Here is a 14,845-nt window from a genome sequence, read left to right on the forward strand (position 1 = left end):
ACGGATAATGCCAGCAAATTTGTTGATAGCTTTTTACTGTCTCATGTCTCTAGCCTTCCGTCATACATCCGTGACACCACTGACCTTTTAAGACATATAGAGGGCATTCTGGTTCCTCCCGACTCCCTTCTCGTGGCCTTGGATGTGGAAGCTCTCTACCCAAGTATTCCCCACGAGGGGGGAGTCGAGACAGCCAGAATGTTTCTAATGGAACAAGAGGAGTCATCTTTATTATTATTATTATTTATTCTTACCCGTAATTTTTTCTTATTTGAAGAACAATATTATTTACAGAGACAGGGTGTGGCCATGGGCACATCGTGTGCCCCCTCCTATGCGAATTTGTACTTAGGCGCTTGGGAAAGACAAGTCTTCTCATCTGAGCTATTCCAGGCCCATTTGGAGTCTATCTTATGTTGGTTTAGATTCATTGACGACTTATTTATTATTTGGACAAGCTCTAACAATCAACTCCTGGAATTTGTCAAACTGATCAATCGAAACGACCTAAACTTACGATTTACAGTACCTACAGACCTCTCCAGGATCTCCTTCCTGGATATCTATATTTCAAAAAGTCCAGATGGTCTCTTGGAGACAAGCCTCTATAGAAAACAGACAGCTGGCAATACCTTGCTACACGCGTCGAGTGCCCACCCAATACCCTTGTTGCGTAGTATCCCGTTCGCACAATACTTGCGACTCCGGCGAAATTGCACACGCGAGGATGACTATTATGTACAAGCAGCAGCCCTCAGAGAACGCTTGTTACTGAGGGGCTACTCCTCTACCAACCTACGTAAAGCCTTCAATAGGGCCAGAAGTTTTGATAGAACATCTTTACTTTATCCTAAAAAGAAAAATACTAGAACAGAGACAGTTAAGGTCATCACACAATTCTCGGCCCATCAGGATACACTCAGAACTATACTCTCCAAACACTGGCACTTACTTACAGAAAACCACATACTCACTCAATATGTAAAAGATACTCCGGAAATAGTCTTTCGTAAGGCTAGATCATTGAGAGATCGACTAACCAGTAGCCACTATCAGATCAAACCGATCCAGCAATCTAGTCAAAAAGGTACCTTTCCCTGCGGTCACTGCCCTATCTGCCCATGGATATATTCGGGAACATCAGTGGTTCTCCCGAATGGAGAAAATTATAAACTACAATCTCGAGCCGATTGTGGCACCACTGGCATTATCTATTTAATGATGTGCCATTGTGGGGCATATTATATTGGGAAAACCATACGGGAATTTAGGCAGAGAGTAGGGGACCATATTTACTACACGACTAATGGGAAATTGACCTCCATCGGACGGCATATTGGATTATACCACCGATATGAGGTAAAAACCCTCAAATTTGTGGCATTGGATGTGGTCCCATTGAATATTAGGGGGGGCAATAGGGATAAGCTACTCCTGCAAAAGGAAGCTATATGGATCGAAAAACTAAATGCATTGGTCCCCCCTGGACTCAATGAAACCAATTCCTTTAAAGCCTTTCTATAGGCACTTTATAATTAACCATGGAATATACTTACATTATATGGGGAATTATTTGCTCTGCGATCTCTGCCCCCACCTTTGCGCCAAACATCCCTCTCCCCTCCTTTCCTCTCTCCTCCCTTTACCCCTTCTAAACCCTTCCCCTCTCTCTCCCCTTTTCCCTTCTCCCCTTTTCCCCTCCCTCCTCCCCCCCCCCCTTCCCCTCCCTTCCTTCTGGTTTTTTCCTATATATGATCTGGCCCTGTTAACCATTTAAACAAGATATGGTGGTACTAGATATATTACCTTCTCCGCCATCCGTGCCCGATTAGTGACTCGCCCTGACACAGACTGGGCCCTGTTCCCATATTGTGTCCGGGCAAAATAATATGTTTTTTACTCTTTATTGTTTGTTTACAATAAATATCTTCTTTGTATTTCACATCATTTTTGTAACCCATTTGTAAAGTAACATGTGCATTTGTATATAAAAAAAAATTTTTTGTCTTATGTATTTCACACATGCAGGGGCAACTTCCTGGCTCCCCTTGACACACATAGCCTATGTCTCTGGTCTACTCCTGGTCCCCCCTGGTGTGTGGGGGTTTTCTTTTTCCCGGCGGCTGGTGTGGCCCGGGGACAGAGGTGGTGCCCGCTCACCCGCAATATGATGCGGTGGTTGTGGTGATCCTCCCTCTGCCCTACTGATGCGATCGGGGGGCGGGTTCATTCCCCTCCCCTGATATTTCGCTACAGTACTTGTGCGTGTAGTACGCCGCTGGATGCGCATGCGCTGCCGGCCGAACGGACTACGTGAGCCAAACGTCCATGATATGGGTGCGGCCATGTTTTTGGTGTCCGTTCGGCCTGGGCGCATGCGCTGGGCGGATATTCCTTTGCGCCCTGCCGGACCACTGACCCCGCCGACGTCACACGCCAGCGACACGGCATGAGGACTTGCGGCGGGGTTGGGAGGTATAAAAGGGCGTTCATAACGCCTATTTGCAGCAGCGACGGGACCCGGGACACGATCGATGGAGGACACAAGGGTAGGCAACAAACCCATCCCATTGAACCCCTCTCAGTTTTCAATCCATGATCCTAATCCTGATTATTTGTATCCTTTTACTCTATGGATGTGCCATACAGCACCTGGTGGGAAATATCTGAACCTATTGAATACTGGGCTAACCAAGATGGACCGTGTGCCACCCTTGCCCTCTATCCAGCCTCTGGCTTACTACCCTCTGTAGCCAGCTAGTCCTTCTATCTATTGTTCCCCCGGGATCCCCCAACAAATGTCTCCTTCTTTCTTTAAGAAAAGGTAAAATTGAATATATATATATTTGGGTATTACACACGTGGTTTTCTTCTATTCACCTTCCTGGTCCATTGGTCTTATTTCCTAATGGACCCTTTGATCTTCCTGACTTATCCACCGTGGCTACCACCTCATTCATTCACTTTCTGCACCTCTTTCCCCTTTCCCCACTTCACAGAATTTTTCCAGCCATTGAGTGATGATATATCACTCCTGGCTCCTGGTCCCCCCACTTTCCATTTTTTCCAGGTTCACTGTGGTATATCTATATATACATATTTTCCTTCTCATCCCTGTGATGGTTTTCCTCTCACCAAATCTCCACTTATTCACTCGGTTGATTTTTTGACCACACTTATATATATTTTTATACACCTAGCAAATCCTTATAATATCCCAACTTGTTGCTGGTACTGCGATTTGTCCCTCCCCCAGTCGCCGGGAGAGATTCCTTCCCTTTGCACCTCTGGAGTTGGCTGGGAGCTGAGACGGGCCTGAAAGGAGAGGTAGGAACATGCCTCTGCGTTTTAATATTGTAATGATGACATTTCTTCTCTCATGTCTCAACAAATTGTGCAGATCTGTTTAAATGTTTGTGCGTTTTGTATCCATTGATATTAATGAGATGTCTATATCTATTTGTATACTTGCAGACCTAGGTGTTATCCTGATGAAGCAATTAAGCGAAACTAGTTGATTAAATCACCTTATGAGTCTCTACCAACTGTACCTTGAGATTTTGTATATCTTTATATGTCTCATTTTTATTTGTTCTCTTTAAATAAACTGTTTTTTATGACTCATTGTCTTGATATCCCCTTTTTATGCATTAAAATACTCTATGTGCCCCGCAATAGTCCCGATACTCACCCCTCTTCTTTTTTTTGCTAATGTCTACCTTGGGAGAAAGGAGATATCTGCATTCTCTTTAAACCTTTATTAGCTTTGTTGCCCTTCTTTGTACTCGCTCAATTTCCAGTACATCCTTCCTGAGGACTGGTGCCCAGAACTGGACAGCATAGTCCAGGTGAGGCCGGACCAGAGTCTTGTAGAGTGGGAGGATTATCACTTTATCCCTGGAGTTGATCCCCTTTTTAATGTATGCCAATATCTGTTTGCTTTTTTAGCAGCAGCTTGGCATTGCATGCCATTGCTGAGCCTATCATCTACTAGGACCCCCAGGTCCTTTTCCATCCTAGATTCCCCAAGAGGTTCAACCCCTAGTGAGTAGATTGTATTCATATTTTTGCCACCCAAATGCATTATTTTACATTTTTCTACATTAAACCTCATTTACCATGTAGTTGCCCACCCCATTAAGATCTTCTTGCAAGTTTTTCACATCCTGCGGAGAAGTTAATGCCCTGCTTAGCTTAGTGTTGTCCACAAATACAGAGATTGAGCTCTGTATTTTTTTATTCACATGCAATGTGCCTTTGAACTTGCAAGAAAATTGGACTACTCCAGGAAGGAAGTTAACCACTTCAGCCATGGAATGATTTGCGATGTTCTACCCAAACACAATTGATGTCCTTTTTTTTCCCACAAACAGAGCTTTCTTTTGGTGGTATTTGATCACCTCTGCTGTTTTTATTTTTTGTGCTGGAAACAAAAAAAAGCGACAGTTAAAAAAAAAAACAATATTTTTTACTGTTGTGTGTGCCCACAAAAGCGAGTTCTCACGTTGACGTACACCTAAGGCGATTTGCGGGCTCCTGCCACCTTGCTGCAGTACGACGGCGGCTGGTCAGCAAGTGGTTAAATGCACATATAATCATTTGATAAGATTTTATTGGAAATTAATGATCTGGTGACAGGGTAACTTTAGGACAAACCCTGTTAAGCTTTTACATAAGGTCCTTGTGACTTCTTTCTATATGCATGTAGCTGCAGGCAGAGACGTTTTGTAGTGTCAGACACCCAAAATATGCAGAGTGGGTAATATATGAAACCAATAGAACGAAATTGTCTTGTACTTTCATTCTCTAAGCTGCTTTTATAAATGAAACCCATTTAAGTCTACTATTAGCTGAAGTATGAAATAAATCCAGAGAATAGGCATGTTAAGCCACCAGGCAGAAATAAATAAAATAAAAAAATCAGTTAATGCAGTGTTTCATTAAAAAAAAAATACCCCCTTAATGACCAGGCCATTTTTTTGCGATACAGCACTGCATCATGCGACATTGTACCCAAATAATTTTTTTTCCCCACAAATAGAGCTTTCTTTTGGTAGTATTTGATCACCCCTGCGGTTTTTATATTTTGTGCTATAAACAAAAAAAGAGTGACAATTTTGAAATAAATACATATTTTTTACTTTTTGCTATAATAAATATCCCCCAAAAATATATTTAAAAATAAATTTCTTCCTGACTTTATGTATATATGTATTCTTCTACATATTTTTGATAAAGAAAATCGCAATAAGCTTATATTGATTGGTTTGCTCAAAAGTTATAGCGTCTACAAAATAGGGGATAGATTTATGGTATTTTTATTATTGTTGTTGTTTTTTTGCTAGTAATGGCGGTGATCAGCGGTTTTTAGTGGCATTGCGGTGGACAAATCAGACACTTTTTTTGGACCATTTATACAGCAATGAGTGCTATAAAAATGCACCGATTACTGTATAAATTACACGGGCAAGGAAGGTGTAAACATTACTGGTGATCAATGGGTTAAATGTGTTCCTTGCAGGTGTTTTCTAACTGTATGGGGGACTATGTGACTGGGGAAACATATGGATCCATCTTCCTGCTTAGCAGAAAGACAGGATCTGTGTGATCTCCCCTTGTCAGAATGGTGATCTGCCAGTCCCCCTGCTTTACTATTTTAAACTGACCACGCTAGGCCCAAGAGCACATCCATTGCAGCCTGGTCAGTTTTCTTGCTGTGCTGGAAACACAGCCTGCCTGTCCTCCTATAGTCAAACTTATGGCTTATTCAACAAGAAAAATGACAATATAACAATGTGTAGTCATAAGTCACAAATGGCACACAATGTTTCACTGCATAGTCAATCAAATATTTTTTTAGCTATCACTACTACACTTTGTACTCCACCACCTTTCTGAATTAGCCAGTTTTTCTCTGTTTCTTAGAATATATAAGCTAACATGTTTTTAAACACCGAGCTTACATTTATAAACATCAAAAAGGTAATAAAAGAGGATCATTCCAAACAATATTGGGAGGAAATTAGAGCTTAATAGTTTGCTTCATATTATCACACATCTTTTCACCCCAATTAATTTTAAATGCGGACGAGTTGATCTAAATATGCCATGAATGCTGAACTAAACTCCAGAATACCATGGCACAATTACTGTCAAGTTCTTTTATACACCCATACAAAAAACCTTAATAATGTGTTGAATCTTCATCCAACATTCAGTGCCCTAAGGGAATCAAGTGTGAACAAGAAAAAAATGACCTTTTTTTGAGATTTAATTCAAGTAAAGATCAATTATCGCTTGGTCTCTTGTTCTGTGTGGGATTCAAACAATTCACACAACAAGGTTGCTATGGTACTGTGGTAATTAGAAAGAGCTCACAAATAATAAAGCATTTATGGTCTGACAGTTTTGTTTCTCGGCGTCACAGTTGAAAAATGCCATGGGTCTCTTCCTGTTTCTCTGGGAACTTGATGTCTTAGTACTTTACACAGTGGAAAGAGTTATGATCTTCTGACAACATCAGCTTGTTTTAATATGATATCAGAAATTAAAGGAAGAAAAGTTAAAATTGGCAAACATATTTTAGTATTTTTAGATTTACATATTGGTAATTTATCTAGTAAGTCAAATGCAAAAGATATGTATCTTGAGAGATCCTATTTGTTGTAATCAGTTGACATCCCAGGGTTGCATGACATGTATGTTTGAGACAAGATAGAACTGCTCAGACTACACGGATTGATTTCCCAGTTGAACTTTTCCATTCCCTCAACAACACACTATTACTTAAAGGAATGTTTGCTTTACCCGTAGATCTATCCAAATCAATCTCCAGTCTCCTGACATTTACAATATAAAGGACGGGGTGGCAAAAGCAGTCAGATGCAGGCAGTTATGGGGTGTATTGTCTGTAGCTAAGGACAATGCAGCCAAGAAGTGGGCCGTTCCATGCAGGTTGATCTCCAGATGGTTCCTGAATAGTTTCAGTACCAATGTCACTCCACAGAATTGTTGATAGTAGTGTGGAAACTGTAGAGCCTCTTCTCTCTTAGGTAACAAAACACTGACAACAATAATCTGTTTAGATGAGTTCCCACTGACCACCAATGTAAGAGGGGACTACACCAATGCGCCCCCCCCCCCCCCCCCAATATATGAGGGACTACACCACTGACCACCAATGTAAAGGGGACTACACCATTAACCACCAATTTAGGGAGGAACTTATCCACTGAACGCCAATGTAATGAGGCACTTTATCACTGATGTCCAATTTAAGGGGTATCTTCTCCACTGACCACCAGTGTAAGGGGGGCCTTTTCTTACCATTAACACAAGGAAGGCACTTCCCATTCTCCACTGACCACTAGTGCAAGGGGGGGCTTTTCTTACTGTTAACACAAGGAAGGCACTTTCCATTCTCCACTGGCCACCAGTGTAAGGGGGGCCTTTTCTTACTGTTAACACAAGGAAGGCAATTCCCATTGATCTCCAATTGATCGCCAATTTAACAGGGCCCTACATAGGCCATACATGTAAAGTGTTCTTCTCCACTGACCTCCTATAAAGAGGGGACCTCACTGCTGACACCAGGGCAATGGAATACTGACCACCAATGTAAGAGGTTGCACATTCCTTCTGACCACAAATGTAAGGGAGCATTTTCTCACTGACTGCAAATGTAAGTTGGCACTTCTCCACTGACTAGTGTATGGAGATTCTTCACTACTGACTTGCAATGTAAAGAGGCACTACACTGCCATTTTAAGGAAGCAACATTCTGAACTCCAGTATAAGGGAGGCACTTCTCCACTGACCACAAGTATAAGGTGGGACTTCTCTTCTGACCACGAAATTAAGCAAGTATTTCTTCAGTGCCCATTAAAGTAAGGGGGACTATTCCGACCATTCTGCACAGTGCACAACCTAGACACACACCTGACCACTATACTTGGTAGGTCATTGTCAGGAATCCGTCCGTTCTGCACGATCGGGTCTCCGTTCGCGCACGCGCATTCGTGCCGCGAGTCGTCGTGGGCACGCGCGTCTCCGAACGCGAGCGGGTGCACGTCGTTCGGATGTGCGCGCGGCACACGCACGCACGTGTGCGCGTTAGCGCTATTGGCGCCAGTGGCCCTTTTTAAAGGAACAGCTGCAGATGTTCCGTGCTGTTCGTCTGCAGCTTGTGCCTGAAGTAACCTGTTTATCTGTCTGCTACCTGTCCGATACCCGACCCGGCTCCGTCTGACCTTGTTGACCTCTCCTGCTCCGACCCCGGCTTGTTTGACCCTTCTTGGACTGTTTACCTGTTGCCGAACCTCTGCTTGTACCTGACACCTCTGCCGGCTCCTGCCTGCTTCTGCATCTGCTACCTCTCATCCTGAAGAGCCATCCATCCTGTTCCACGGTCTGCAGTCTCCTCCTAGCTGCTCTCCTGCTTCAGTGAGTTCCTGCTCCAGAGGATCCTCTTCTACTCAGTACCTGCTGCTGCACCTGGCTGGACTCTCCTACCCCGCTGTGCTCCGGTCTCCCTGTCCCCATTCCAGTGAGACCAGAACCAGAGCCGTAAGGGAGGTCCCCTTCCACTAAGTCAGACTCACCATCTGAAAACCTTAACAGTACGAACAGCCAATGTCTGAGTCTGCGGAAGGGGCCTCCGCCATGAAGGAGATCTGCTCGCACCTTGCGGCCCTGACTCAAGCCGTGAAGTCCCTTCAGGATGGTTACTCCAGGCTGGAGGAACGTGTACAACATCTGTCTACCTCCGGTCCTCCAATCACCGCTCCTCAGCCTCCTCCTGTTCAGCCAGCCATTCAAACGGCCGTGATGACGCTTCCACCTGAACCTAGGGTCCCCATCCCAGAGAGGTTTTCCGGGGACCGCTCCAAGTTCCGGGCCTTTCATAACGCCTGCCAACTGTACTTTGCTCTGCAGCCTAGGACTTTTTCTCTGGAGGCTACTAAAGTGGGTTTCATTATCTCCCTTTTGCAAGGAGAGCCCCAGTCCTGGGCCCATCACCTTCTGGAAAATGACAGTCCTCTCACCCAGACCCTTTCTACCTTTTTCGAGGGGATGGCCCAGCTCTACGATGATCCCCAGCGGTCCGCTACCGCGGAATCTGCATTAACTGCGCTCCAGCAAGGCCGAAGGTCGGCAGAGGACTATGTCTCGGACTTTAGACGCTGGAGCGCAGATACCCAGTGGAACGAGTCGGCCCTAAGACATCAATTCCGCATGGGCCTGTCAGAGGGCCTTAAAGATGAATTGGCCCGTGTCGGAATCCCAGATTCTTTGGAGGACTTAATCACTTCGGCCATTCGGATTGATAGGAGACTCCGTGAGCGTAGGGCGGAACGTTCCACCCAACCCCAAAGACCAGCCTGGATGTCCGCCAGGACCCCTTCTTCAGCACCCTTCTTCACTCCATCTCCTCAAGGGAGGCCTGCCAGTGTTGCCCAAACGTCTGAAGAACCCATGCAGCTCGGACTACTCCGGCCTTCCCTGCCACCTGAAGAGCGAGCCCGCCGCCGGCAGATGAACTTGTGCCTATACTGTGGCGGCCCTGGACATTACGTGACCAACTGCCCTGTTAAGACACGTAAGTGCCTTTCTTCTGTGTCTCACAACCCTGTAACCCTGCCTTCCAACACTTTCCATGTTGCTCTTCTGCTCTCATTTCAGCTGCAGGGAAGAACGATTCACATCAGCGCTATCCTTGACTCAGGGGCCTGCGGCTGTTTCATCGACGCTGCATTCACCAACCTGCACTCCATCCCTCTTCGGAAAAAGCCCCATGAACTTTCCATCTTCCTGGCCGATGGTTCACAAATTAAGTCTGGCCGAGTCACCCAGGAGACTCTTCCACTACCAGCCACCACTTCCTGCCAACATACGGAACTGCTAACCCTGGACGTCATCTCATCACCACTTTTTCCTGTGATCCTGGGTATCCCGTGGCTGCAGGCACATAACCCCTCCGTCGACTGGTCTTCCGGGGAAGTGAGATTCCTCTCCTCTTACTGCCAGGACCACTGCCTTCCTGGAGCTTCTGTACAGCCCAGAACGCTCCTCTGTCTGGACCCAGACCAGGACTTATGTCAGTCAGTTCCAGAGCCCTACCAAGAGTTTCTGGATGTTTTCAGTAAACGGGGGGCTGATTCTCTGCCCCCACATCGCCCCTGCGATTGCCCCATCGAGCTCCTTCCTGGGGCAGAAATCCCGTTCGGGCGTGTCTTCCCTTTGTCTGAGAAGGAGCAGGAAGCCCTAAAGGTCTATATCACCGAGAACCTTAAGAAGGGGTTCATCCGCCATTCCACATCTCCTGCCGGTGCCGGAATATTCTTCGTTACAAAGAAAGATCAGACCCTTCGACCCTGTGTGGACTACCGGGAGCTGAATAGAATCACAATTAAGAACCGTTATCCCCTACCACTGATTCCGGAGCTTTTTCAGAAACTAAGGTCAGCTACTATTTTCACTAAGTTGGACTTGAGGGGAGCTTACAATCTGGTCAGAATACGAGCAGGCGACGAGTGGAAGACTGCGTTTCGAACTCGTTTTGGGCATTACGAGCACTTCGTAATGCCCTTCGGACTTTGTAATGCCCCGGCCACTTTCCAGCACCTGATAAATGATGTCTTCCGAGACTTTCTGGACATTTTCGTCATTGTATACCTAGACGACATTCTAATCTTTTCCGGGTCCCTGGAACAGCATCGTGGGCACGTCAGCAGAGTGCTGCTCCGGCTCCGGCAACACGGACTTTACGCTAAAGCCGAGAAATGTAAATTTGAGCAGCAGAATATCCAATTTCTCGGCCTTGAAATCTCTCCAGCAGGCATCAAGATGGACCCGCAAAAGGTTTCTGCTGTTCTCGAAAGGCCAGCCCCCACTGATAAAAAGGGGATCCAGCGCTTTGTGGGCTTCGCCAACTTTTATAGAAGGTTCATTAAAGGGTTCTCGGCCATTATCGCTCCCATCACTCAGCTCACCAAACAAAATGTACGTTTTCATTGGGGACCTGAAGCGCAGGCCGCCTTCAAGAAACTCAAGAACCTGTTCACCTCTGCTCCCGTTCTCAGTCACCCGGATCCGTCAAGACCCTTTATCCTGGAGGTAGATGCTTCTGAGGTAGCAGTAGGGGCGGTGGTCTCCCAACGTCAAGGTAAAGATGACCTGATGCACCCGTGGGGTTCTTTTCTCGCAAACTTTCTCCGGCAGAGAGAAATTATGATGTGGGGGACCGAGAGTTACTCGCCATCAAGTCTGCGTTGGAGGAGTGGAGATATTTACTGGAGGGGGCGGTACACCCCGTACTTATCTACACAGACCACAAGAACCTCGAGTACCTCCGTACCGCTAAACGGCTGAAACCTCGGCAGGCCCGTTGGGCCCTCTTTTTCTCTCGGTTCTGCTTTCATATTACCTACCGCCCCGGGTCAAGAAATGTAAAGCCGGATGCGCTTTCCCGCATGTTCGATAGCTCCAAGGACATCGCACCCCCTGATACCATCCTTCCTGCTAACACCTTTTTGCTTGTCCAGCCTGACCTTTTGTCCCTGTTAAAGAGAGCTTCCCTCGTATCCTCCAGTCCTCCAGGAGTTACGCTCATTTCCAGAGAAGGTCTGCTTTGGAAGGACAATCTAATCTTTGTCCTGGAAGACGTCCAAATAAAGGTCTTGGGTCTCCTCCACGATCACCCTCTCGCCGGGCACTTTGGTGTCCGCAAGACTCTGGAGCTTGTACAGCGCTCCTTCTGGTGGCCAGGCATGAGGGAGTATTGCAAGAAATATGTGAATTCCTGCCCCGTGTGTAGTCAGAATAAGGTCCCCAGAAACCGGGCCTGGGGTCTGCTTAAACCACTTCCCGTACCCGACCGCCCCTGGCGGATGATTACAATGGACTTTATTGTGGAACTCCCTCCTTCCGAGAACTGTACAGCCATCTTTGTGATCTGTGACCGTTTGTCTAAGATGGCCCATTTCCTACCCTTGAAGGGAACTCCCACCGCATCGGAGACGGCTCACATCTTCATCAAGGAGATAGTCAGGCTTCACGGGGTACCCTCCAATATTGTCTCCGATAGGGGGGTGCAATTCACCTCTCGTTTCTGGAGAGCCTTATGTGAGGCCCTGAAAATAGAATTGGCCTTATCCTCCGCCTACCACCCGCAGACCAACGGACAAACGGAACGCACTAACCAAACCCTCGAGCAATACATTAGATGCTTTTCATCCTTTGTTCAGGACGATTGGGTTTCCCTCTTACCGTTGGCGGAATTCGCCTACAACAATGCCAGCCATGCTACCACTGGCCAATCCCCGTTTTTTGCTAATTTCGGTTTTAACCTGTCTTTTCTTCCTGATATTCTTTCAGAATCCCACGTTCCAGCGGTACAGGACACTGTATCTTTTCTTCAGCGGAATAACCAAATCCTACAAGAGACCATAACCAAGGCTCAGGCGGATAGCAAGAGAAACTTCGATCAGGGAAGAAGGGGAGAATTGATTCTTCAAGTCGGGGACCAGGTATGGCTTTCCACTTCTAACTTGAAATTAGCTTGCCCCTCTAAGAAGTTGGCACCCAAATTTCTGGGTCCATTTCCAGTTAAGAGAAGGATCAATGAAGTATCATATGAACTGTCTTTACCTGTTTCCATGAAAATACACCCGGTCTTCCATGTAGCTTTGCTTAAGCCTGCTGTACCTGACCCTTTTCCCGGTAGAGGAACAGGTCCTCCTGATCCTGTGTTGATTGATGGCAATGAGGAATATGAAGTGGAGGCCATTCTGGATTTCAGAAGACGTCATGGACAAGGTCAGTTTTTAATTAAATGGAAGGGTTATGGTCTGGAAAATAATTCATGGGAACCTGCTGCTAACCTACATGCAGATAGATTAATTCAGGCCTTTTTTGCTGCACACCCTGAGAAGAGAATCGTTAGGGGCACCCGGAGGTTGCCCCTTGTGGGGGGGCAATGTCAGGAATCCGTCCGTTCTGCACGATCGGGTCTCCGTTCGCGCACGCGCATTCGTGCCGCGAGTCGTCGTGGGCACGCGCGTCTCCGAACGCGAGCGGGTGCACGTCGTTCGGATGTGTGCGCGGCACACGCACGCACGTGTGCGCGTTAGCGCTATTGGCGCCAGTGGCCCTTTTTAAAGGAACAGCTGCAGATGTTCCGTGCTGTTCGTCTGCAGCTTGTGCCTGAAGTAACCTGTTTATCTGTCTGCTACCTGTCCGATACCCGACCCGGCTCCGTCTGACCTTGTTGACCTCTCCTGCTCCGACCCCGGCTTGTTTGACCCTTCTTGGACTGTTTACCTGTTGCCGAACCTCTGCTTGTACCTGACACCTCTGCCAGCTCCTGCCTGCTTCTGCATCTGCTACCTCTCATCCTGAAGAGCCATCCATCCTGTTCCACGGTCTGCAGTCTCCTCCTAGCTGCTCTCCTGCTTCAGTGAGTTCCTGCTCCAGAGGATCCTCTTCTACTCAGTACCTGCTGCTGCACCTGGCTGGACTCTCCTACCCCGCTGTGCTCCGGTCTCCCTGTCCCCATTCCAGTGAGACCAGAACCAGAGCCGTAAGGGAGGTCCCCTTCCACTAAGTCAGACTCACCATCTGAAAACCTTAACAGTCATGCTGTACATTACATTCTCCTGTCTGTGATAAACTGTTCTGTGAATTGCATGCTCCTGAACTCCGCACTTTTTATTTAAATTTTTTTATTGTACATTATTTTTGCCTGACTGCTGCACTGTTTGCATTTCTTTTCTGGCTGTTATTTTTATTGAATTAATTTCACGATAACTAACTGTTTTGTTGTGTAGAGGAGGCAAGTGTAAAAAAAAAAAAATCAGCACAGTGACTAGTGGTTAGTGCTTTTGCCTGGCAGAATTAGGGTTTGAATCCCAAACATTGCCCTACCTGCCTGGAGTTTGCATGTTCTCCTTGTGCCTGCGTGGGTTTCCTTCGGGTACTCCGGTTTCCTCCCACACTCCAAAGACATGCTGGTAGGTTAATTGGCTCCTGTCTAAATTGGCCCTTGTAAGTGTATGTGTGAATGTGAGTTAGGGACCTTAGATTGTAAGCTCCTCGAGGGCAGGGACTGATGTGAATGTACTATACACAGGTATATGCAAAAGTGCTGCATAAATTGGCAGTGTTATATAAATACTTGAAATAAATAATAAATTAATCTGCTTTGGTGTCAAATGTTCGAGGTTTAATAATGGTCTGTGATACTGCAGGATAAAGGATTTAACACTGCATGTGAGATTGTGTTTAAATCTTTCCTGTCTGTGCGTAGTCTTTTGCATAGCAGTGTGTTTTTAGACCCATGCTAATAAGCACCTCATTTATCATGTGTTTATCTCTCACACCAAAGTAATAAATCGGTACTTCTTGTTCAAGAGTGACCTTTGCAGTTTTACAAGATATCAAGCTGTGGAACGGTGTGTATTTTAATTCAAGATTTCAGATAATATCAAATGGGTTTCTGATGTGTATAGTTCTTCTATCCCCTTACAGTTTAAAACGCATAACATTATACACAATTTAAAGTGGTAGTTTTACGATGTAGAATTGTTTGAAAACAACACGGTAGAAGCTACAGTTCTCTTTTAACGATACATTTGTATTTTAAAAGCCACTACTAGTTATTAATTTTAATACAACCACAGGTTTAGGGACACATATAATTATAACTTTGAAAATGGAAGAATGCTGTAGCTCTGTGATGAATGTAATAGAACCTCTGTTGTTCCACAGCCTAATCCATTTGATGACGTACATCTATTATCTGCGACTACTTTGATTTCTGCAAGACTGGAAAGCAGTTTATACATGT

The sequence above is a fragment of the Lithobates pipiens genome, unplaced genomic scaffold (assembly GCF_037356315.1).
Source record: "Lithobates pipiens isolate NorthernLeopardFrog02 unplaced genomic scaffold, aLitPip1_a1.2 Scaffold_8, whole genome shotgun sequence".
NCBI lineage: Eukaryota > Metazoa > Chordata > Amphibia > Anura > Ranidae > Lithobates > Lithobates pipiens.